The 25442-nt window shown below is 46.4% G+C and overlaps 1 long non-coding RNA gene across 1 annotated transcript in view; it reads right to left on the bottom strand.

The window, feature by feature from the left end:
* Positions 1–9391: 9391 nt before the first annotated feature.
* Positions 9392–25442, bottom strand: part of LOC140594245 (uncharacterized) — a 32001-nt gene continuing 15950 nt past the window's right edge. The window contains exons 2-3 of the long non-coding RNA XR_011994979.1: positions 11226–11303; positions 9392–9567 (exon numbers count right to left, since the gene is read on the bottom strand). This is a non-coding gene — a long non-coding RNA (uncharacterized lncRNA). The remainder of the gene's footprint in view (positions 9568–11225; positions 11304–25442) is intronic.

Raw genomic sequence — 25442 nt, 5'->3', positions numbered from 1 at the left:
CACAAACTGGAAGTCTATGGAACAAGATGAAAGACCTACCAGACTCCTTTGGTAAGATGCAGAGTTGCTGGGAGGCTCCCTGGCTGAACGGCTTGTAGGAAATCACGCTGCCCAGGACTCTGTCCCCAGGCACCATTTTGTAGGTAATTGGGTCACAGAAGGCACTGTCACCCAGTGAGCGCCATTCCAACTGGGAATGACAGTATGATGATGAAGACTTTTCTGGAGCACACACTCTGTGACAGACACTCTTCTGTGTGTTCATGTGAATTAAGTCGCTAAGGACTCTGGCCTGCCATCCTAGTGCTTGTGACTCCCTCTATTCCACCCCAACCCCCTCCCCCATGGTGTGTATATTCTTTACAAGTCCTCCACTAGAGCAGCTGTGTTGGCTGGGGGGAAGGGAGGCTCCCTCCCTTAGGAAGTGTGGAGGGAAGGGAGCGCCGTTGTGTTTTTTGTTTTGTCTCAGTTGGGCAGGCATGGGATAGAGGGGGAGGGGCTCATCCACTCTCTCCAATACTCTCTTCCCCCAACTCCTCAAATTGTCTACCTAGTCCTCCCCTGTCTTCCACAGAGGGGAAGGAGCCACTGAGGATGTCCCAGCTCTAAGCCCACCTGGGAGCAATAGACCTCTGTTCCCCAGCTGATGTAAAAGGTCTTCATCTCCAATATCCCTTCCATCCCCTTCCTCATAGAAGGGAGGGGGGAAGCAGCCAGGATCCTCAGCTCTCTTTCACAGTTGGACACATGGAGGCTTTGGACCCGGGTGAGGCCAGGAGTAGGGTCCCATGGATCTGGGCCCAGCTCTGTGGCTTCGCTGCCTTTTTCTGTGGCCAGTTCCAGAAGTGTCAGCACCACCTTTCTCCCCATTCTTCCTTCTGGATTCTTAGTCCTCAGGTAAGTATATCATAATTACCCTCATTTTATTTATTTATTTATTTATTTATTTATTTATTTATTTATAGAGAGGGCTGGGGGAAGGGCAGAGGGAAAGGGAGAGAGAATTTCAAATAGACTCTGTACTGAGTATGGAGCCAGATGTGGGGCACCTCATGACCCTGAGATCGTAACATGAGCCAGAACCAAGAGTTGGACGCTTAACCAGCTGAGCCATCCAGGTGCCCCCATGACACCCATTAATAGGGAGACGAGGCTGCTGGCTTATGGCCCACAGGTAGCGTGTGGTAGAGCTGGGGTCTGAACCCAACTAGTCTGTTTCCAAAAGTGGTCTGCTTGTTACCAGGCTCTCCGTGCAGGTATACCACGTTCATCGACTGGGAAGGACTTGTGTGAAGGGTGACCCTGGATGGCATTCTGTCCCCTTATTTGAGTTTCATTCATTTGTTCCTTCAGTTAACATCTTCTGAGCCCCTTGCTCTAAGTAGAGCACAGTGGGTGCAGAAAAGAAGCCAGGATCCTCCCATCAAGCTGTTGCAAGAGATAAGGCCTCTGCCCCAATGCAGAGTGACAAGTTCACGGGGAGGAGTCGATGTAGGGCTCAGAGACACAGAGGAGGAAGGGTGATGGGCTGGGGGCAGCAGGCAGGACCTGATGGAGAAAATTGAATTGGAACAAGGTCTTGAGGGACAGAGGGTTGTGACAAATGGTCGTTTAAGAGAATGGCACTCTGGTTGCTAGGGGAGAGTATGAGGAAAGGCACGGAACCAGGAGCGCCGTACAGCATGGTTTGGCTAGAGCACGCCAGGCATGTGAGAGAGAGTGGCAGGTGAGGAGGGAGGGAAGCCTGGGCCTTGACCTCTGGCTTGGAGGTTGCATGTCACTTAGCAGGAATAAGGAGCTCTTGAAGACCTTTGGGAAGGAGCACAAATGCTCGGCACTGGGGTTTGGAAGAGTGATCCTCACAGGTGGAGGGTGAGTTTCAGGGAGAGATGCGAGTAACAGGAAATGGGTGCAGCAGCGGAGGGAATTCGGAGAGGAGGAGAAAAGAAAGAGGAAGGACGCAGCAAATATGATCAGGTCACGGCCCCTACTCCGTTAGCTGCTTAAAAACCTTGAGGTGGCTTCCCACTGATGTTCAAATGGGCTCAAAGTCCTTAATACGGCCTGAACACCACCTTTGCCTCTTGCATACCTCATGTCTCCTAGTGCGTTAGCCAACAGCCTTCTTTTAACTCATGGACTATACCCTGCCCCTTCCTTCCTGGGACTTTCTCACATGCTCTTTCCTCTGCCTGAAATGCACCCCACCACCTCGTACCCCGCCCCATCCTTTGCCACAGTAGCTCCATCCAACCTTCAGATTTTAGCTTAGTCAAAGCCTTCCCTGGCCCCCACTGTGTGTTCTCAGTACCTTTCCTTTGTGGCACATGTGCCACCGTTGCAATTTTACATTTGTTTGCATGATTAGTCAACTAATGGCTGTCTTGGTCATAAGCTTTGCGAGAACAGATAAATCCCTGCCCTTGACTGCAAGCATCATGAGAAGCAATAAATATCTATTGACTTATTCTCATACCCCCAGCACCAATCATCTCTTGAGCTAATATACACTCGAAATGTTAGATCAATGAATGGAGAATCTACAGGATTTGGTAACTGACTATTCAGAGGAATACAAACTAACACCAGGCTTTGAACACCAGTGGCAAGAAACGTGGTATTGCCATTTGCTGCAACAGGGAACACACGAGGAACCATTTTACAGGTTATGTTTTCCAGATTATGAACCCAGCATCGAACAAATTGATTTGGAGGTGCCATCAGGTTGTCAATTTGTCTGGTAGGCCACAGCAAATTTAACACTACAATTTAAGGGAAATATCACAGCTAGAGAAAGAAAGAGGGACAAGTTTGGGGGTATATTAGTGAGAATTAGTTGCCTACATGTAGCAGAAAATCCGAAAGAAAAGAGGCGTTAAATTTGGAAGGATTTATTGTTGCCTCACCGAAAAGAAGCTTGGAGGTAGGAAGCCCAGGACTGGTATGGTAGGTCTGTGGTGGTCTGAGACCACGCTCTAGCTTTCTATGCCACTGTTCGTGGTACGTGGATGCTATCTCAAAGCTGCCTTTGGCCCCAGATAGCTGCTGGAGCTCTGGTCATCCAGCCTGTCTCGCTGGCAGGAGGGAAAAAGAGCGAGGTGACACGTGCTCCCCTAAAAGGCTGATGCGCTTACATCTCATTGGGCCAAACCCCTAGAAAAGCAGGGCATCTAGCTTTAAGTAAAGCTGAGAATGTACCCCTTTAGGTGGTTGCTATCTTGAAGAAACTCAGGGGTTCTACTAGGAATAATGTATATTCGATGGGCAATGGCTTCCCACAGGAAGCCACAGCCTAGATGAGATGTTCGAGGTCATGCGAGAAGTGTGCAGTTTCAAAATTGTTCATCCAGCTGAGCGGAATGAGTGTCCCGTGACAGGTCCGTGGGATTTTAGAGGAGCAAGGAATTTCCGTAATCACTTAGTGCAATCCCTGCATTTTGCGGACGAAGACCTGACCCATAGAGACAGAGAGCTTTGGCCAATGTCACAGCACATTGGGGCCAGAACCAGGTTCCCCACATCTAAGACTGTGAGGAGAGTTTGTAGCAGCCCCAGCTCATGCGCGAGTAAGGGCTCCCTTCGTGGAGCATTGGAGTGACTCGAAGGAGGGGCGGGCATGGAACAGTCTTGGGTTTAAATCCCAGCTGTGTGAGCCTGGGCAAGTTACCCAGCTTCTCGGAGCCTCAGCTCCTCTTCGATGTAATGGGGCGATGGCACAGGATAGGCACTTTATCACTGGTAGTCATTATTATCGTTGTTATTAAAAAGAAATGTCTTTAGAATAACTCAGTGAATCAGTGAACAAACCAAACGTGACAACAGACAGCTATCCGTCGTCGCCACTTTCGTTGTTTGTTGGCTGAGAGCTTTAGAGCTGGATAGCTCGTGTCTTCTATGCCCTTGTATGTTATTCTATTGCTCTGGCTTTCTGCGTGTGCCCTACTAGCATCTGTGCTTCCTTGGACTCACGCAGGCCTGCCTGCCAGCCCATGCCATTCCCCCACCCCCACCCCGTGACACCAGTGCCACTTCTAAACGCACCGACTCCATGGAAGATGAGCTAGACACAGACTTCCTCCACTCCTTGATTTCAGTTTCCTTTTCCCACCTTCACATATCCCCTCTCACGATTTCACCTGCCCCCCAACTCCCCTCCCATCCAACAGGCAGCACATTTTGAGTGTTGACACAAGACTGAGCTTAGTGCTTCAGGACAGTAAAAAGAAGACAATAGTCGTAGACTCTGGCCTTGAATTGTTTTCAGTATGATGACAAATGCGTGAGCCATAATGACATTTTCTAAGGCATCATTACTTTGAGGTATGATGCAGACAGCTGTGCCGGAGCCGTGTTTTCCCCACCTTCCCCCTTTATTGCTGACATTTCCCCAACGCTGTCATTATCGACTCTTTGATACTTTACATAGTTTTGGGTTATTAATTCGTGTGGAATTTTAAAGGCTGGGAAATAGTTATATTTATGATCTCTTCTTTCCTATCTTAAAAAAAAAACACTTCATCAATTCAGTATCAACGCTCAAGGTAAAATAGCATTAAGTTACCAAATGAAATATGTGAAATCTGTAAACACTATGTGAGATTCTCGTTAAAATTAATTTATTCTCTTTGGGCAGATACCGGGTTCTAGTTTGATTTGGAAATGCAGAATTTATGTCTGTTGTAAAATATGGCAATAAGTCCCATATTGCTGTGGCCAGGACGAGATGCCAGCTGGAGAGGAAACAGTTCAGAATTTGCCTGTCTGGGAGGGTTTCACATCCAGAGAGCCTGAATCCCTCTCTGCAGTCAGAACACTCCTGAATTTCCTCTCCTACCATGAACTAGCTGGGTGACTTGGGAAAGCTGCTTCGCTTCCCTGGGACTCAGTTTCCCCATCTGCAAAACAAAGCAGCTAGATTAAATCATTTCAAGTCAACAGTTCTCACACCAAAGTGTGCACAAAAAGCATCTCTCTGAGCAGCTTCTTAAAAAATTGAAGTCCTGGGTCACCAGGCCAAAGGGGGTTTGGCCCATGAACCAGCAGTTTTAAAGAGCATGTCAGATCATTCAGAAGCAGGGAACCTGTGGACCTCACAGAAATCTGCCACAAGCCCTTATTCAGCCCCCGTATGCTGTATCTTCCTCTGAAATATATTGCAAGTAAATTCTCAAAGAAGAAGGGGCACCTGGGTGGCTCAGCAGTTGAGCATCTGCCTTTGGCTCAGGTCATGATCCTGGGGTTGCGGGATCAAGTCCCACGTCGGGCTGCCTGCATGGGGCCTGCTTCTCCCTCTGCCTGTGTCTCTGCCTCTCTTTCTGTGTCTTTTGTGAATAAATAACTAAAATCTTAAAAAGAATTCTCAAAGAAGTAGAAGAAGGAGAAGGAGGAAGAAAAAGAATAATCAAGAACCCTATTATTATCCCTGGGGGCAGAGGTTTGAAGCCCCCATGGTCCTCAGGGCCGAGCTGCTGGCCTTGGCCCCTCTCTGCCCTGAGCTCCCGAGCCCTCGCAGCTCCCCGTGCACGGGAAGGTCCAGCAGGGCTGCCTTTCCCACTAGTTTACTGCTCCCTGGGAATGAATGTCTCATCTGTTTCCAAGTTCAAGACCTCTGGCAGCGGGGTCTGCTTTGACTTACTGGGCATTTTTAGCAGCCCCTCCTCAGTGTCAAGTGAGAGCCCCCCAAGACTCAATGAGATAGCAACACAAGGGAGGCCTACCTAGCTTTGAGCGCTGGAAGAGCAGGTCTGTCGCGGTTTTCAACCCGTGGGGAAGTTCGAGCACGGCCCTCTCAGCACCCAGGTGCAGTACTTTCAAAGACCAGCTCCCTGACATATGGCTCTGAGAGGGAGGGGAGGAGGGGCTTCATGTTCCCTGACGAGGTCTTCCTATTGCTAGTGTAGGGTGATGGGCACAACTGGGCATTTTTTGACATTTATTTTTATTTTTTTAAAGATTTTATTTATTTATTCATGAGAGACACACAGAGAGAGGCAGAGACACAGGCAGAGGGAGAAGCAGGCTCCCTTCGGGGGAGTCCGATGTGGGACTTGATCCCAGGACCCCGGGATCATTCCTTGAGCCAAAGGCAGACACTCAACTACTGAGCCACCCAGGTGCCCCACTTTTTGGCATTTAGATTAGGGACTGCTTAGTACAGGAAGTTGAAACACTGATGACAGTGGCTAAAATTTACTCCGTGCTAGGCAACATCCTAAGTAAGCACCTGTACTAACTCAGTTAAACCCCTCCACAAACCTGCGAGAGGGGTGTCGTGAATGTATTCAGTTTCCAGAAACCGAGGCGTGAAGAGGTTGGATAACTTGCTGAGGGCCACCATCTAGGAAGCAGGAGACCCAGGAGTCCGGGCAGGGCAGCCTGACTCCGCAGCTCAACTGCCTCCCTTATGTTCTGGGGAGTCTCAGCTCTCCCTCAGCTGTGGCCTGCGACCACAAAGAGCTCCCTACCCATTCCTTTCCTATTTTTTCCGTTTACATCATCGGTGTGCAGGCGGGCTGTGTGGAGAGGGGGCCGGGCAGAGAGGGATAATGCTCTTGGGATAACGGAAGGCAGCCTCGATGCCTTCCTTCACAGTAAACACCCAGAAATCTGGGAAAAGCTGATAGCTTTGGTAAGCAGAGAACATACTGGAACTGCTCAGCAGCGATGATCAGACCCTTTGGGACCCTGCTACAAACAGACCTGCAAATGCAAGTGAGAAGCTGGAGCAGCTGTAAGCCCCTCTCCACGCGCTCCAATAACTTTCAAGGCAAAGGTCCAGTGCATCTTCCTTTGAGGGTTGTCCCTTTTTTTCTTTATGCCCGAGTAAGCACGCTCCTCTTAGTCTTCAGGTGATTAGATAGAAAGATAAAATGCCTTGCACATATACAGCTTCTTCCTGCAGGAAGTGAGCGGATGGGAGAGATTCACTGTAATGATGAGTCACCACCTGGATTTGAAACAAACACACCTACCGAGACGCAGGGTGTAGACTCAGTAAATAACCAGCCGACTGGCACTTCTGAAACCCATTGCTGCCACGGATTCGTTTTCCTAATTTTTTTTTTTTTCTCTTCATTATTCATTGCTTGGGGGCCGTCCTAGGCAGCAGCCTGTTCATTGTCTCCATTAAAATGCAGAGCTATCCTTCGTCCTCTACCTTCAGAGTCCTGGGAGCCAGGTTCAGTAGGAGGGGAGAAATGAGGGCAGGGCTAAAGAGGAACATATAAAAAATAAATGAGCCATTCATAAAAATGAATATTATTACCAAAAGGAGCCGTCTGCCAACATCTCCATATATATATTCGCTCGGCTGCTGGGCTCTGGAACGGCGCGGAATGAAGCCAATGCATCATCTTTTTAGTGGTTGCTCAGTTGATCTACTATTAACTTTAAACAACCAATTGTGAAATGAGCACTTCACTATGCCGTGATGAGGATGGGCCTTGCCCGGCACTATTTTTTTTTTTATCATGTAAGCTTGAAAATTGGTAAAATAAATTCAGCTGTGCTTAGCACAGTCTCGGAGCCCTACAGAACCAGATTTTCAGGTGTGTGTGTGTGGGGGGGGGGACTGCTCCACTCCACCGGCTTCGTGAAGTCATTTTTTTTTTTGAAGATTTTATTTATTTATTCATGGGAGACACATACAGAGAGAGAGAGAGAGAGAGAGGAAGAGACACAGGCAGAGGGAGAAGCAGGCTCCATGCAGGGAGCCTAACAAGGGACTTGATCCCAGTCTCCAGGCTCAGGCCCTGGGCCAAAGGCAGCACTGAACCACCCAGGGATCCCCCCTCCGTGAAGTCATTTGCACAAATTCTAGAAACTGCCTTTATTTTTCTCCGCCTTAGCATCTCTTTCCCTGAAAATCCCAAATGCCAAGATGTTGGGCTTTTTGCTGTCTCCATGAGCGATTGCAGACGGCTTCCCTTTCTCCCCACGGACACACTTGCACGTGGGATGCCCGTCCTTCCCCCTGAGGCCCGGTGGGTCCGGTGACCTTTGGGCACCCCCCCCCCCCTAGCCTGTGCTGACGGTGCAGCCCCGGGACCCACGGCACCTGCTGCTCCACGAGCACCTGCTGCTCGGCCCGCTGGCGCTCCGCTGGGTCGCCCGAGGCTTTCTGTCCTTTGCTTCTGGGGGTTGTCGTGCCGGACCGGCTGTGGGCTGTGACCCTGCGGAACAGCCCCGGTGCCCCCGGGCTGTGGCCCAGCATCACTACCTGGCGGCCGCAGCACCTCCGAGGCCCCAGGCTGCAGCCGCGCGGGCCGCGCTCGAGGACAGTCCCCGCGAGCACCACGCGCCCCGCAGGCCGGGGATGGCCACCCCCGACCGCCCACCGCGGGGAGGGCAGCGCAAACAGGCGGATATGGTTGGTTGGGTTTTTTCTTTTTCTTAAGATTTTATCTATTTATTCACGAGAGACACACAGAGAGAGAAGCAGATACACAGGCAGAGGGAGAAGCAGGCTCCACGCAGGGAGCCCCAGGCGGGACTCGATCCCGGGACCTGGGATCACAACCTGGGCCAAAGGCAGACGCTCAACCACAAGCCACCAGCGCCCCGCGGATATGGGTCTTCTGCAGCCCCCTCCCTCCAGCGGTTGCCCCAGGGCTAGTCCATGCAAAGCCTAATCCTGCCATAGACTTAGCACCCTGCGTCAGGGTGCAGGGGTGGGGTGAGGGCGGCTCTGCAGGTCCCCATCCGCAGCTGGACACTCTGCGGGGGTCATCGAGCTCATCTTGAACCTTGACTGCTGCCTTCACATGGAATCAACCCTGACCACCCCTCAATTTGGGACGTCAGGCCTCCTGTGAGGAGATGCGTTTTTCTTTCATGCCACTCCATGTGGTGATGTGTTAGGGCAGCTCTAGGGAACGAATTCAGTGGGGTACCAGCACACCCCAGGCGGCTGAGAAGACACCAGGTGAAGGCCAAACAGTCCCCTTAGGACTAAGAGCTCATTAGCTCCTTTGTGAAGTTTTGACACCAAATATCCTTAGAGTTGGTGCTTGAGGTCGCTGTATTGTGAAATACAGAAAGTTTTTATTTCATGGGGCGGGGGGAGTTGAATCCACTCTTGTTGTTACCATCAAAGGAGTCCTGAGTCCAAGCTGAAAGCTCACCTCTGTCCTTTCCCCACGGGGCGGAAACAAGGACGCTGTGACAGCTTCCCCTGGAGGTGACAGTTCAGGGTGTCCTTTGTAACTATTTCACAGTCATCTCCATGTGGTAGCCACGTCATCCTTCTCTCTGATCTTCTTCCCATCCTTCCTTGGCCTTGCCTCATGCAGCTGCATACCCATTTTGTGGGTATGATCCTAAGAATTCTGATGGAAGGAAATCCAACAGTATCCTTTTTTTTTTTTTTTTTTTTTAGATTTCATTTATTTATTCATGAGACACAGAGAGAGAGAGAGAGAGGCAGAGACACAGGCAGGGGGAGAAGCAGGCTCCATGCAGGGAGCCCAACGTGGGACTCGATCCCGGGACTCCAAGATCGCGCCCTGGGCTGAAGGCAGACCCTTGACCACTGCACCACCCAGGCGTCCCTCCAACTGTATCTTTAACCTAAAAATGAAAGGGGACACTTAGGTAGCATTTACGCATTTAAGAACTTATTTAATTCTCACAACCAGCTTGCTACTATCCTTCTTTTACAGACAATAAAATTGAGGCCCAGAGAGGCGAACTTGCCCAAAGTCAACAACCACTAAGTAACAGGACTGAGACAGGAACCCACAAAGTCTGGCTCAAGAGCCCTAACATGTAACTGCAGTGCAAACTGCTTCCAAGGTTAGCCACAGACAAAAAGGCCCTACTGGGGCTGGCAGCCGCATGCCATCTGCTTCCCAGCGTTCGCCTTCCGTTTGGGACTAACCCACTTGTGACTGAAGCTCCCCCAGAGAACACACCGATCCAGGCAAAGACTCACAGCTCCACCTGTAATTCCTCAGCATCCCCACCACTGAGCTGAAATGGTCAAAGCAAGCCTCGACCGTAACACAGAGGGCAGCATGCCCCAGCTCCTGGCCCTCAGGATGCGCCTTGCCACCTTGCTCCCAGGCTTGCTCTACCATGGAGGCCCTCTTATTCTCTTCCCCAGAGGTGAGGTTGGAAAATTATGTCTACATTCAGGCCCAAAGGCAGGGAGAGGCTGTCAGGAGAAGGGGTTGCTCTTCCGGCCTCCTGCTCCTGGCTCTCTGCTAAGGTCCAGCCCCTTCCCTGGGAATGACCACACACATATCCTACTGGGAAAATCCCCCCCTTTATCCGAGTGGTTGTGGTCCTCTCCCCTCATCTCAACAGGACTTCTACATCCTAATACAACACAATAAATCTGGGATCGCACCCTGAGGCCTGCAGTTCCAGGAGCAAGGGGAGGGAGCATCCATTATATCCTCTGCGCTGGAGAGGACAGTCTCTGGTCAGAATAGTCATCCCATCCCCCTATAACTTGTCGACAGACTCATTCTTAGCTCTCTTAGCCATTTCCTCACTGCTCTAATCAAAAAGACATTCCATTAAAGAAGTGAATAAGAAAAAAGGAACTGAATTTAGTGAGTGTAAGAAACATTTGTTTCTTTTGTTTCACACAGTCATTGCAATGTGAAGGCGATGTGACCACAGCTGACTCACAGTGTTAATCAATTAGCCCGCAACACGTAGAAGACAAATGTGACAATGACACAGCAGTAGAAGTTCGCACCTGGCTTCCAGGAAGCTGTCCTGAGCCTACAAGCTTTGTTTTATCTGCTCCCCGCTGCCCCAAACATTAGGGCTTTGCAGGCACTGACTTCTGATTCTGTCCCTACAGAGGCTCCAACAGTTAGCTCAAAGCTAGGGCGTGGTGAGTTAGAAAACCGGCTCAAATTTATGGACATTTCAGGCCTGAGCAAAGGCTGCATACAGCGTGGAAGCAGAAGGATGGTTTTTGCTTTTGGGACAATCTGCAGCAGGCTTTCTTAAACCGCTGCCTGATGAGAAGGAGACGGACCCCCCACCCCACCCCCAGGAGAACCCCATTTCTGATTTTGAAGTAAACACAAGTTGTACATTATGTGCTGACAATGAAGTCATCTATGCAAAAAAGAAAACATTTCTGATTCAAAACAGCAACTTACTATAGTGATTATGACAGCGGTTTAGGGTCAAGTTCTTCAAAAGATAAATAAGATCATCTCAAATGTAATTACGTCAAAATATTAAACATTCAAAGCTCAACTTACCAACAGTTCATAGTCTGGGCTATTATGAAAGCACTTGAGTCAACCATAGAGTAGCTTCCAGCAGAATCTAGAAAGATGCTTAGAAAATAAAGATTATTGATTTTTTTTCTTTAGTTAAGCAGCAGGAAGAAACCAGTGATTTAGCTTCTTATCTTAAAGATGAGAGGGGAAAGGACATTTGTAACTAAGTTTGAACGAATTTATCAGCCCCAGAAGGGAGGCTTTTTAGCCTGGTGAAGGGCTCACATCTGGCATCTGAGTGGCCTGTGCTGTGCACAGAGCTGCGGGGTATTTCTAGTGGCTGACCTGAGCTGAAAGCCACCATGAACCAGACAAGGGCCTTGTCGTCATTTTTAACACCTCCCTTGTGCTTAGCTCCTGGCCAGCTCACTGAAGGTTGGGATATTTCACTTTTTTTTTTTTTGCAAAATTTTTTCTCTTTTTTAACATCAGGGCTGACTGGTTGCATTAACCGTGGTGACCACACTCCTTGTTTTGTTTTGTTTTAAAGATTTTATTTATTTGTTCATGAGAGATACACAGAGAGAGGCAGAAGGAGAAGCAGGCTCCCTGCGGGGATCCCAATGTGGGACTCGATCCCAGGACCCTGGGATCACGACCTGACCTGAAGGCAGACTCTCAACCACTGAGCCTCCCAGGTGCCCCAGTGAACACACTCCTGCTCAGTCTCCCCAGTGGTGGGGAAAGTCTGGTGCTTGTAGCAGCAGCTCTTATTTGTGTGCTTTCTCTTTCTTTTTGGTTTTTGTTTATTTTATTGCTAACGAAATTCCTCCTAATGTTCTGACTGGCTGTGTTTTGGCTAATCTACCAAGCTAAGACCCAGGAGGCCTGGGGTGAAACTTAATCCCCCTCTTATGTAGTCTGCTGGATTTAGGCCCGTCCTTTAATGTCCTCTGTACCTCACTTCCTCATTTGTAATGTAGAATTGATGAACCAATCTTGAATTTGATGAGATCTTAGATGCCTTTTAATATAGCAGAAATAGGGACACCTGGGTGGCTCAGTGGTTGAGCGTTTGCCTTGGGCTCAGGCTGTGATCCCGGGGTCCAGGATCAAGTCCCACATCCGGTTCCCTGCATGGAGCCTGCTTCTCCCTCTGCCTATGTGTCTACCTCTCTGTCTCTCATGAATAAATAAATCTTAAAAAAAAAAATTTTTTTAAAGTATAGCAAAAATATTTTCTTTCTCTTTTTTTCAGATGAAGACATGGAAGATTAGGGAAGCTTAATGAATTGCCTAAAACTACTACCCCATAGGATTGAGAATAAAAATAAGGTAATAAGCAAAGGATATAGTAACTTACTGAATACTCCAAATTCATAGTTGTCTTTGGCAAAATATTGAGGTAGATAAAGACTGTTTTCTTGCCTTTCAGCTCCCTACGTCTCTCTGGGTACCAATCTTTGGAGCCATTGTCTGCCAAGAGGAACTGGTAATGCAATCATAGCCCGTCTACTGTAGGTTTTGGTATTACACTTAAGGAAATGTATACCTCAGAAAATAGACTACAGAAAGTACTGGTAATTAAGTAAGCTTTAGAAATATGAAGGTAGCATGCTAGTAGCTTCTCAGTGTTAGCCTTTTGCTACTACTACAGAATCTTGAACATAAAAAATTAGTGCACAATGGAGGAAGATGGACAAGATGGTGGCAGTTTAGAAGACAGTCTCTGAGGTGAACATCATTCTCGGTTCTTCCTTCCTAAACTTGATCATTTGGAAGGTCACCCAATAGGAAACAAAGTTAACTTAGTGAATAAAATGTGATTACTTTTTAGATAACTTCATTTCAATATATTTTGGCTATTTTAATTCAAAAATGTTGACCTAAATTCTTTTTTTGTTGTTGTTTTTCTTTTTTGTGTTAATAGGTAATGCCTCTGCTTATCTATTTATTTATTTTAAGTAATATCTATGCCCAATGTGGGGCTCAAACTCACAACCCAAAGATCAAACATCATGCACTCCACTCTGAGCCAGCCAGACACCCCAAAAAATGTTCAACTAAATTCTTCTTCTTCTTTTTTTTTTAAGATTTTATTTGTTTATTCATGAGAGACACAGAGAGAGAGGCAGAGACACAGACACACATTAATGATGAAGTGGATGAACTGATGTAATTACTTAAAAAAAAAATCCAGACAAAAACATCCATTCTCATTCTGAATCTGCTGACTGGAGTGAATTCAGTGGTTACAATAGCACCACTGGCTAAGAATCAACCTCCCCACAGTAGGGAGCTATTTGTGTCTTCTCATTAGGTCACGTAGGTCTCTCAGATATAGGCACCATGTTTGAAGTCTCACACAAAATGTCTGTGTCACTTAAATTACACAATGTGGCAGTGTTTGTTTCATGGGGACATAATCTTGAAAGAAGGGGCAAAGTAGAAAACAACCTGTTTGTATGTTATATGTGAGTACATTATTGGACTGTGCATGAGTTAGCAGAGGGAGAAGCAGGCTCCATGTAGGGAGCCCGATGTGGGACTCTATCCTGGTACTCCAGGATCATGCCCTGAACCAAAGAGAGATACTCAACCACTGAGCCACCCAGGCATCCCTCAACTATTCTTAAAGCAGATCTAGAACTACATCTTGGTTCAAAGCTATAAACAAGAACCCAGTGTCAGGGGTTCATGCTCGACTTGGACCAACAGCATTAGAGTCATGGGGAAACTTTTTTAAGATGAAGATTTCTAGGTGAATATTTTGAATCAATTGAAGTAGAGTGGGGCCTGGGCATGCGTATTATTTTACATTTCCAGATGTTTGTCAGTATCTATCGGTGGGATGCATCAGCCATATGCCCAGGTACTCTCTGAGAGGTACTCTGTTGTTTCAGATCTGTAGAGGGGACAGTTCAGTACAGTTCAGTGCAAGTCAGAATCCTGGCAGGGAATAGATGGCACACTCAAACTGGGTAATTTGAAGAAAGTTCAACAAAGAGGAGAATTACAAAGGCATGGGTAGGGTATAGGGAAATCCACAAGGGATGGTATAGCACCCTGAGACTAGCAACATAGGGATCACTACCACTCTAGGCCTAAAAAGCCAAGGAGAGTCCGTGGTTATTCAAACAGACGGTAGCCATATGGAGAGGACCACCAAACAGAATTTGTGGTCCTGTAAAAGGATGCAGCCATTGTACGTCATTGTTCATAGCAGCGTTATTTACAATAGCCGAAAAGTGGAAACAATCCAAATGTCCATCAACAGAAGAATGGATAAACAAAATATGGTGTGCTGTGAAATACTGTTCAGCCTTCAAAAAATAAAATAAAATTCTGACACAGCTACAACGTGGATCATGGTTGAACACATTTTGCTAAGTGACACAAGCCACACACAAAAGGACAAATATTGTATGATTTCCCCCTATACGAAGTTCCTAGAATAGGCAAATTCATGGACACAGAAAGTAGAATAGAGGTTTCAAAGAGCTAAGGGGAAGGAGTAATAGTTGTTAAATGGGTATGGAATTTCTGTTTGGGATGATGAAACAATTCTTGAAATGGATTAGTAGTGACGGCTGCACTTAACACCACTGAATTGTACACCTAAGAATGGTTAGATTGGTAAATGCTATGTTATGTGTATTTTACAACAATTTTTTAAAGTGCAGATAGGAAAAAAGAAAAAAAAAACAGGATGCAGCCAACCCACAGCAATTCCTCAGGGATCAGGTCCAGCTTCTTTGTTCCTCCAACCCCCCAATCCTTACTAGTTGGACCCAACCGGAATGCACAGAGCAAGGGGACCCACTGATGTAGTTCGTGAAGATCAGCCATGCAGGGCACAAAACAGGATGGAGAAGAGAAGATCTGAAGAGACAAAAGACAGCTGGATAGCGTGGGTCCCATCCCTCAATCATCTGCTCTCTCGAGGAAGCATCAAACCCACCACCAGAACAACATCAAAAAAAGCCTTGGAAGGAGAAAAGCTAGTGGCAGGTGTTTTCCCCTTGCCCAGAAACAACCATACACAACCAGTAAACACAGCGGTATGTTTTCAAATTAACCCAGATAATTTTTGTTTAAATGCCGTGCTATTCACATCCTCTGATCTAGAAATCCCACTTCCAGGAAACTACCTTATGGAAGTAATCAGAGTAAAAATTACACATGAGGAAAAAAAAATTACAAACGAGGAGATTTACTGAAACAGTATTTATAATCACAAAAGAGAAGCAACGAAACATCTCGCATGCACAATATATTAAGTGGGAAAGCAGGCAGCAGCCTGAGTATACGTGTGATGCCGATTGTGGAAGAGGCTGTAAACTATGTTAACACGTTAGAGAGGTTACCTTTGAATGATTGGATTAAGAATGATTTTCTTCCCCCTTTTCAAGCTTTTCTATTTTTCAGCATTTCTGTGTTGAATGTGATTTACTTTGATAACCAAGAAAAAACAACACATGTTATTTTTTTTAAAGCCTCATGTCTGCCTCACAGATAAATATTCCCAATACGGTGACCTACAGAGTCTTCTCTGCCATCCTCTGTAAAAGGCATTGATTACCTGCTGGCTGCCTATTAATTTGAAGGGAAGCAGCCAGGGGAGGGCAGCCACCTCCTCCAAAATAGACAGCGTGTGTGGCTGAGGGTGCAGCTTCCTTTGATGAAATATTGCTAAATGATGAAATTCTATCTCCTGCAAGAAATTATTTCTGCTGGCTGTGCAAACGTCAGGCTGGAGCCTGCCCTTGGAGAGGCGGCTGTATTACTATGTATTTGTAAAATCAGCAGAGCCTATGCATGAACGGTCACAGTGGTTGATTTTACAAGCTACTCACGACGGGCATCTGCACGGAGAAAGCCATAGCTCAGAGAAGATTTAACCTATTGCGATTCCTTCTGATTTCCTGCTTTGCCATTTTCAAAGGGTGTCGTTTTACCCAAGAGAAAATGCTCTTTGGTAAAATGACTATAGAGACGCATGAGACTACAATATATTAACCTAGACTTGGTACAATCTGGCCTTTTCTACGTTCTTTAACCACTTCTCTGCCTTGTACCACCCACACTCTGGGGTAATGACCGGCTCATCAGCAATGCCAGCTGTGTGCAGGAATGTGTGTTTCCAGATAGAATTGAGTGCTGCTTAGGATTCAGCTTTGGAAGGCCTGCTCCATGGATGCTCAGCACAGTTTTCTGCAAGACTTCAAGGATCCTTCCCAGGAAAAAGGGACACTGACACAGGCCAGAGACCCTGCTGGGTCTGCTCAGTGCTGGGCCTCTGCACGTCAGATGACCTATTGGCCATAATGGCCAGGTCAGTATTGGTGGCAGTGGAGCAACTCTGTGCTGCTGGCTTGATACCAAGTCATTGCATCAAGTCAGCTCACGGTAAGAGTTTTTAACCCACACAGACTGTGCTTTATTCAGACTGCGACTTGGTGAAGTCCCCCAAATTTTTATCCTATCTGCCCTCCCCCAAGTATCATTTGCTGTGAACTTTACCTTTCAAATCACCCTCTGGGGTTGTGATGTTTTAACTGGGGAAATTAACTTTGCCATCAGTGAAACAAATAAAACAATATAAAAAATTACAGGAGTGCTTCCATGTTTAAAAATTAGAATGCAAGGGCAGCCCCGGTGGCTTAGCGGTTTAGCGCCGCCTTCAGCCCAGGGCGTGATCCTAGAGACCCGGGATCGAGTCCCACGTCAGGCTCCCTGCATGGAGCCTGCTTCTCCCCACCCCCCCCCCCCGGGTGTGTCTAATAAATAAATAATCTTTAAAAAATTAGAATGCAAGAACAAATCATTCTTAATTGAATGGTTTGAGAGAAGTCATTCTTAATTAGGGTAGACACGACAAAAACTTATGAAGCCTTTTCAAATGTTGATTGGATCACATCCCCAGAGACTAACCTGGTAGGTCCTGGGTGGAGAAGGCACAGAGGCATACTGAAAATGCTTCACTTAAGAGAGTCTGCATTAGAAGAATTACTGGAAGAAATGAGGCAGTTCTAACAGCATTTATTGTCAGTAAAGTATTTTCTGAACGACGGTATATTATTTTCTTTTATATTTGGTTACATCTAGACAAGAAGATGTTTACCCCCTGCTTATTCTTGCCCCAGACTCCTGATTTAAGATTTGCATGAGATCTGAGGAGACATCTTACCTGAAAGTGGAAGGAGTCTCTTCTGTTAATAATGTCTTTCCTAACTGAGCCGCTCATTTTCCCTACAATTCTCCAAGTTAGGCTGAGTTCCTGATCTCAAGCCAGAGCAAGAGGGAATTCATATTTGTTAATGACTATTATGGCATTATTTCTAGAGAAAAATTAAGTGTGAGCATAAATAACTTGGCCAAGGGTACAAAGGATGTAGGCAGACAATCTGCCCAGAGATGCAGAACATAATAGTGTGGATGCATCTGACTCTAACTACTCATCTGTTCACGGAGAGGAAGATAGAATGTTGTTGTTGTTGTTGTTTTTATCAGCATTGGGTGAGAACATAATTCTTTCTCCCCTCCCCCCTCCATCTTACATAAATGCAACACAGAATTGAGGTTACCAAAACAGTATCAGACAAGGCTAGAAAGGGAGGCAAGGCCGCCTGGGTTTTTTTTGACATATGACCAGAGTTCTGAAAAAGTTGTCAAACTACCATATCAGGTAGTAAACGTTCAGTTAACACAAGGGAAAGTGTTGCAATCAAAGGATCATTTCTTTATTAGCTTAGACATACAGAGTGGTAATTGTATGTTACTATTACTTCATGGCCAATGATTCCATCTCTCTGGGTTGAGCCCTCAGAGAAGGTCTTGATAGCACCTGCTGGGAAGGAAAGGACTCAGATTCATTTTCAAGGAAAGGATACAGACTCATTTTCAAGCGGCAGTGCTTTCAAAACAATGATGCTTTGTGGGCTCTCTGCAGATACAAAGTGATTCATACAGACGAAGTTGGTGACTTCCACCCCCAGAAAGAGATATTACCAACTTGAATGAACCCTTCAAAATTTCCCAGGTGGTTTAGGATTTCTGTCCCCTATCTTATTAGGGATAGGTTAGAAGGCCAGACTTCCAAACAATATCTGGGATGAAATAATCGTAACGGCTGGACAAGAAACTCCCTTGAAGACGAGATCAACCGAGACTGATTTTGCAAACGAAGCCACCCCCTGGCTCTGATTCTCAGGACTTCCCTCTGAACTTGCCCCTGTTATCTGGGAGTTTATGTCCACAGCTTTGCAGCATCTGTCCTAGATCTTTCCAGAAAAAGGATTGCTAGGCAGGAGCAGAATGATCACATCATTCACACTTGAGCTCCATGCGATGAGCACATTTGTTTGTCCTCATTAAGTGCAGAGTAGCAGGCGCTCCCCGACAAGCAGAGGCAGCGAGCTGGGGCAGGGCCAGGGAGCCAGGCGCTGGGCGCTGCCTGCAGCCTGGGGAGGTTACCGCTTCTCTGAGCGCTCGGGGAACTTGTCAAGAAGAAGAGGCATTCAGGCAGGTGTTTTCCAGAAGTCCCGAGGTCCCAAGGAAATGCCCAAGACCACCCCAGGGGTCTGGAGGAAAGCCAAACAGTGTCTATACTCACAGGTTCTTGGTCCCATTTCAAACTTGGAGCCTTCATGCATATATATATATCGAGGTGTAAGCAAGATTGATTTTAAAGGTGTAAAAACCACAAGACTATCTAGCCTTCACGTTCTTTGCTTACAAAAAGGCAAAGCGAGGGGATTCCTGGGTGGTGCAGCGGTTTGGCGCCTGCCTTTGGCCCAGGGCGCGATCCTGGAGACCCGGGATCGAATCCCACGTCGGGCTCCCGGTGCATGGAGCCTGCTTCTCCCTCTGCCTGTGTCTCTGCCTCTCTCTCTCTCTCTCTCTCTGTGTGACTATCATAAATAAATTAAAAAAAAAAAAACAATTAAAAAAAAAAGGGCAAAGCGAGGAGCCTGTTCATCTCTTTTCATGGTCAAACACGATGGGGGCTGGAGCAGGGATTCTGGAGCCAGCTCGCCTGGGTTCGACCCTCTCTGCTTCGGTCCAGAGCTGCGTGACCTTCGGCAAGTTTCTCACCTTCCCTTTGACTCAGTTTCCTCCTCTGTAGCATGAGTGCAATCGCAGGCCTTGCTGCGTAGGATTCTTGCAAGGACTGGATGCGGCAATAATCGATACGAAAGCCTCGGCAGCGCGCCGGGCACACAAACCAGTGTTTCCTATTATGATCGCCCATAAAGCCACGAAGGGAAATGCAGCGGAGCTCACTCACCCCGCGTGAAGGTGCTTGGGGGCATAATTGGATTTGCTGAAAGTGGCTGTTTATTATTATTTTCTAAATATTTTATTTATTAATGAGAGATACAGAGAGAGGGGCAGAGACACAGGCGGAGGGAGAAGCAGGCTCCTTGCCAGGAGCCCGACGCGGGACTCGATCCCGGGACCCCAGGATCACGCCCTGGGCCGCAGGCAGCGCTAACCGCTGAGCCACCCGGGATCCCCTGAAAGTGCCTGTTTAAACGGTACTGTTCGTTTCTGATTCACATTGGGGAAGAAGAGCAGAACAGAAGGTGATAGACGCCTTTACAGGGGAGCCTGGCAGGCCAGGGATGCGCCGGGGGGAGTTACCCACCCGGGAAGGGGGAGGCCCCGCCCGCCCCCACTGCCTCCCTGGGATTGCGCGAGGCCCTCCCCCCCCCCTCCTCCCTCCTCGGGGCTGCGGCCGCCTGGGCCCAGGCAGCCAGGACTCAGGGCAGAGCTCCCGACTCCTGCGGTCCCCGGAGCGCCCCAGGCCGCCCCCCACCCCGCCCCGAACACGGGGTCGCGCGTGAATCCGGGGCATCGCCACCTGCTGTGCCCACCGTGGCCTCCGCTGCTGCTGTCCCCTGTACAAGGGCTGGAGAAGAAGTGACCCCAAAAGTTCCGTACATAAGGCTCATTTTTCTAGCCCTGCTGGCTCGCATCTCTCTGGGGAGTGGGCTCCCGTGGTCAGCCCTGCCTCTAATCCAGGGAGCTCGGGGTGACAGAAGCCCCCAGGGATCACCACATTTAAGATGCAGAATTTAAGATGGCAGAATGTATCATTAAGAAAGGAATACCTACTAATTAAAGTCTAACACAAGCTTTAAAAAAAAAAATGTTTGAAAATACTCCTTCGGACTTACTAAACCGATTTTTTAAAATCACACCTCACTGTTACAGAAATATGTAAATACATAAGAAGGAAAATATCAGGGTAGGGTATTCCTAAAACTTTGGCATGCCGAGTCTGAGCCTTCCGGATCACTTTTTTTTAAGACCTTCGGTCAAAATATCCGTGTCCCTTCGGGTGGTGTCATTCCCTGTGTTGTCAGGGGCAATGGGTATGTAGAATGTCAATGTCAAATCATAGTGTAAATTTCTGAAGACATTGGAGATGGCCTGGGGACTCAGCACAGGTGGTGACAACCATGCCACATCTCAACTGAAATGCTCTACATACAGCTAGGACAGGTTTGTGCCTGTACCAGAAATGACAACTCTTTCATGACTGCCACCAGACCAGGAGCAACTGTGAGATGCGTCCCAAATGAAAGAGCATTCACATGTGGAAAAAAAAAAAATGTGTGTCTTAGAATCCATGAATTGGTAATAAAGGTTTACACTTGTTTTTTAAGAGGATGGGTTTAATCCTCAGATAACTTTTTAAAGATTGTTGAAAAATGGTACCTCATCCTGTTAGAAGATATGCAGCAAAGGTGTGGCCTTTTCCAAGAACTTGACAATACCTCCCATCAGGGTATGCTGGAGGATCGGAAGTTTCCAGAGACAAGAGCCAGCCTGGGGAGAGGACAGCTTCTCCTGCAGTGTGTTTTACATTCTCCCAAAGTGCTGTCCCCTTGAATGAGTCATTTATTTGTGTGATGGCATTGTTATTCTCTGTTAAAATACAAATGCCCTTAAAAAGGTCATTCAGTGTCACTGCCTGATTAATGATTTCTCCCTTTCAGATTGGATTTTGCCAGAGGTTTATTTAAAGGAGCCAAACTTTTAAACTACAATATATTTTAAAGTAATCTTTATGCCCAGAATGGGTCTCAAACTCATGACCCCAAGATCAAGAGTCGTATCCTATACCAGCTGAACCAGCCAGGTGCCCCTCTAAAGGAGCCAACCTTTTAAAAAGAAGAATCTCTGAATGTTTCAATAGCATAAAGCTTAGATCAGAAAGGACCACGTATTGTATGATTCCATTTACATAAAAATGTCCAAAATGGGCAAATATCTAGAGAAAAGAAAGTAGATTAGTAGTTGCCAGGGCTGAGGGGAGGAGGATGGGAGTGACTGGTATTGGGTCCAGGGTTTCTTTTTGGAGAAGCAAAACTGTTCTAAAATTAGATTGTGGTGACAGTTGCACAAGCCTGTGCATATACTAAAAACATTGAATTGTGTACTCTAAGTGGGTGAATTGTATGATATGTGAATTATATCTCAACAAGGGGAGTTTTTTTTTTTTAAATAAAACACTTGTCAGAGTGTGTTGTGTGTGTATGAAATAGCCCAACCAGAAATTCTTTTACACTTATCCCCATATTTATTTAATAAAGATTTCGCATTATTTTGTTCAAAGCAACCCAACAGACTCAACAAAGCAGAATGCTAGGGGCTGTAGCAAAGAAGAGCTGATTTCTTCTCAGAGGAACCCATAATCAAGGAGGGGTAGGAGGGAGATAGATGCATAAATAACTCTGGGGGGCAGGGGAAATACTCGGAGAGGACTTGAGGATATTCCTTGGTGAATTCAGGATCTCGCCTGGCCTCAAAGGGATTGGACTTTGGTAGATAGGTATGGGGAGATGGGACGGGGGCACAGGTGGAGAAGTGTCTTAGATCCTCTGCAAGCTGAGAGAGGATCTACCTCTCTCAAGAAGCCCAAGTGCCGGTGAGTTTATTGGTCCAAACCATTGAGAGCTTCTCCAGGAAGAGCTGAGGAATCGATGAGCCATGGAGTGAGGGGTAGATGGAGTCAAGCAAGAGAAGGTTCTGGGACTGAGGGGGAGAATGTTGTCAACAATGAGAAAGGAGCAGGAGCATTGAGCAGGGTCACTCAGCCGGCTGCTGGTACAGGTTCTGTTCTTGAATTCAGTTTTCCTAGCTTTCAGCCCTGTCATCCCTCCCCTGGAATGACGGTCATAACACGTTCTGTGCTACCCCTGGCACTGGCCACCAGTGGTCTTGGAAGACTGTAGCCTAGTGAACAAACACCAGCTTTGCTCAACCTCTCATCACAGGATCCGAAGCACTCATATTCCAGTAACATCCGTTCCTGCCCCTCATACCCCTGCTCCCTAAGGGGCATGCTGCTGACCCCGTCTGCCCGCTCTGGAACCTTAACAGCAACCAGCAGGTGGATTTGTGAAGGACAGCTTTCTTCCTTTAACCAAACCCCTAGATTGTCTTTTAATTTGGGAACTTATAGAAAAAAATAAATAAATTGAGATGGATTGAATCCCTACTCTATAGAGTTAACCAAATAGTTGACCCAATCAAAATTTATATATATAGGGACGCGTGGGTGGCTCTGTGGTTGAGCGTCTGCCCTCAGCTCAGGGCTAATCCTGGAGACCCGGGATCGAGTCCGGTATCGGGCTCCATGCATGGAGCCTGCTTCTCCCTCTGCCTGTGTCTCTGCCTCTCTCTCTTTCTCTCTGTGTGTGTCTCATGAATAAATAAATAAAATCTTTAAAAAATTATATATATAAAAATACATGGAACAGTTCTGGTGTTAACTTTTATTCCTTCCTCACTGAGCATTCAATGTGATTCTTAACCAGATTTCACTGAGGTCACTATATCTGTGTTGGCCGGTCAGGAGCTTTTCCTTTCCTGTCCCTGGATATTCTTATTAAGTAATTCCCTACTTGGCTTCGTGCTTCTTCATCCATGCTTGTCATCACCATAATGGTTATTTCCTTGCATGAAGGCTTTTCGGTTTCTTTCTCCAGCTGCAGTGGCCCAAAGTGCTCCTTTTAAGAAGAGAATCTTCGTCCCCTGTGTTTCTGTAAGAGGCCAGCTATGAACGCATGCAGAGCAGAAGGCAAGTGTTTGCTCCACCAGGGCCTGCGGTGGCCACCTGTTATCCGGGAAATTCTCCCCCGCCCCTCCTCCCAATTGATTCTTTGCTCTGTGTCGAGCTGTTCCTGTGAGCTCTCAGAGAAGTAAAGAGGATGTTTATAACTTCTTGTTTTAGTATTAACTCAAAAAAAAATCTCTATCCGGCTCAGAAGTCATTGGCTGATACAAACACCCTGGTTTTGCTGTTCACCCTTCTCTGTGTAGTCGCTGCTGGGCCTCTGCTGTGGCAGTAAGCTTGCATGCATGTACAGACACAGGCACACATGCCACTTGGGCTGAGGGGGTCACAGCATTTAAAGGAAAGGCTGAGAGGTCTTGGGAAGCCTCACCTGGCCTCATCTGCGTTCTCCTTAGTCCTGACTTTGCATCTGAATGTTTCCTTCCTTGATCAATAGATGCATGCTAATAGAATACTAAAGCCATAGTTGTCTAATTAATTCAAGCAATAAATATTTCTTTCCATCTGTAAGGCCATGGTGTGGATAACCAAAAATTGGCATATTTACTTTTATTAAAGAAAAGTATAAAAATATCTTGCTTTTTAAGTCCATAATATCACTCACTGCAGATTCCTTTCCTTCAAAATATTTGAATAGATTGGCCAATTCTCACTATGTGATATTTTAAACTGTTTACCAAATTGGAAGAAGTCCAAACCAGAAGCTTTAAAAAAATACATTCTTTGTAAACCAGGAAAAGATCCTAAACTCTGAGAGAATCCCAGATGTTTGACCATTTGATCTGAACTGTGATGATAAAACCCTCTTGCTACTCATTTGTCAGGTCAAATGACTTCTTTATTGTGACTGTTAATTGCACAAGAGCAGCCTTGGCTAATTCCATAATTAACATTACTTTTCCCATAAACGCCAGTAGAGGAAAAATCTGAATTACTAAGAATGGGCATGCTCTTTGCTCTCGCATGGTTATTTCTACCAACCTCTTCAGTCTTCAGCTCTATATTCCCAACAAATATACAGATACTGCCCTTTTTTATTTTTTTTGCTTGTAGGCCAGTTTACGGAGAGCACTGTTACTTAAAATTATTTTATTGGAAGTTATATCTCAAATTATTATAAACCTGAAGTCTTCCAAGCAAAGGAAATATTTAAAAAAATTTTTTTTAGGTTTAAATAGTTTCCTCGCGCAGCCCGGGTGGCTCAGCAGTTTAGCGCCTGCCTTCAGCCCAGGGCATGATCCTGGAGATCCAGGATCGAGTCCCATGTTGGGCTCCCTACATGGAGCCTGCTTCTCCCTCTGCCTGTGTCTCTGCCTCTCTCTCTCTCTCTCTCAAGAATAAATAAATAAAATCTTTTAAAAAAATAGTTTTCTCCCCTTTTTAAAGGCCAGCTATTTTGTTTTTTTTTTTTTTTTTTTTTTTGTTTTTTTTTTTTAAGGCCAGCTATTTTGTGTTCACGTTTGGTAAATTATTCATTCAACAAATATTCATATGCTATTAACTACTGAAAAGATAAGTGGCAGAAGCAGTTAATGGTGAATAAGCAAAAGGAAAATGCATAATTAAATTTGTGATAAATGTTATAAATGAAAAGATTCAGTGGGATATTACCGGTGTGTGCATGGAGGTGCGTGTTTGTGTGTGTGTAGTTAGGTAGAGAGAGGCCTCTTGGGAGAGGTCAGTCACACTTAAGCGAAGGCCTAAAAACAGGCAGTAGACAAGCAAAGAGAAGGGAAGCAGGGCCCCAACTAGGAGGAACAGTAAGTACAAGGCCTCAAGGGAGAAAAGATATTGGTATATTCAGTTGGAGAAAGGATTTCAGTGTGGCCAAGATGTGCAGAGCAAGGGTACAGGTGGGACAAAATAGGAAAAGGGGAAGAGGCCAGAGCATGTAGGCCAGGAAAGAAGTTTAGATTTTATGGGGAAGCACAATCTGTTTGAGGTTGTCAAACAGTGGTGGATCAGGATGCAACTCATATTTAAAAATAACTCTGGCTATCTTTCGCTGGGAACAGGGAAGTCAGACCGCTACTGCAATGATCTAGGGAAGAGTAGAGAATGGCTTACAGCTGGACAGAAACTGTTGGAAGATGAAAAATATTCAAGGAAATAGAAAAGGCAAGATTTATGGAAAGTAAGAGAAAAGAAAGAGGGAGGAACCCAGT

This window comes from Vulpes vulpes, chromosome 10 (assembly GCF_048418805.1).
Source record: "Vulpes vulpes isolate BD-2025 chromosome 10, VulVul3, whole genome shotgun sequence".
In the NCBI taxonomy this organism is placed as follows: domain Eukaryota; kingdom Metazoa; phylum Chordata; class Mammalia; order Carnivora; family Canidae; genus Vulpes; species Vulpes vulpes.
The sequence above is the reverse complement of the archived record's forward strand: the minus strand, read 5'-3'. Positions and strand labels throughout refer to the sequence as shown.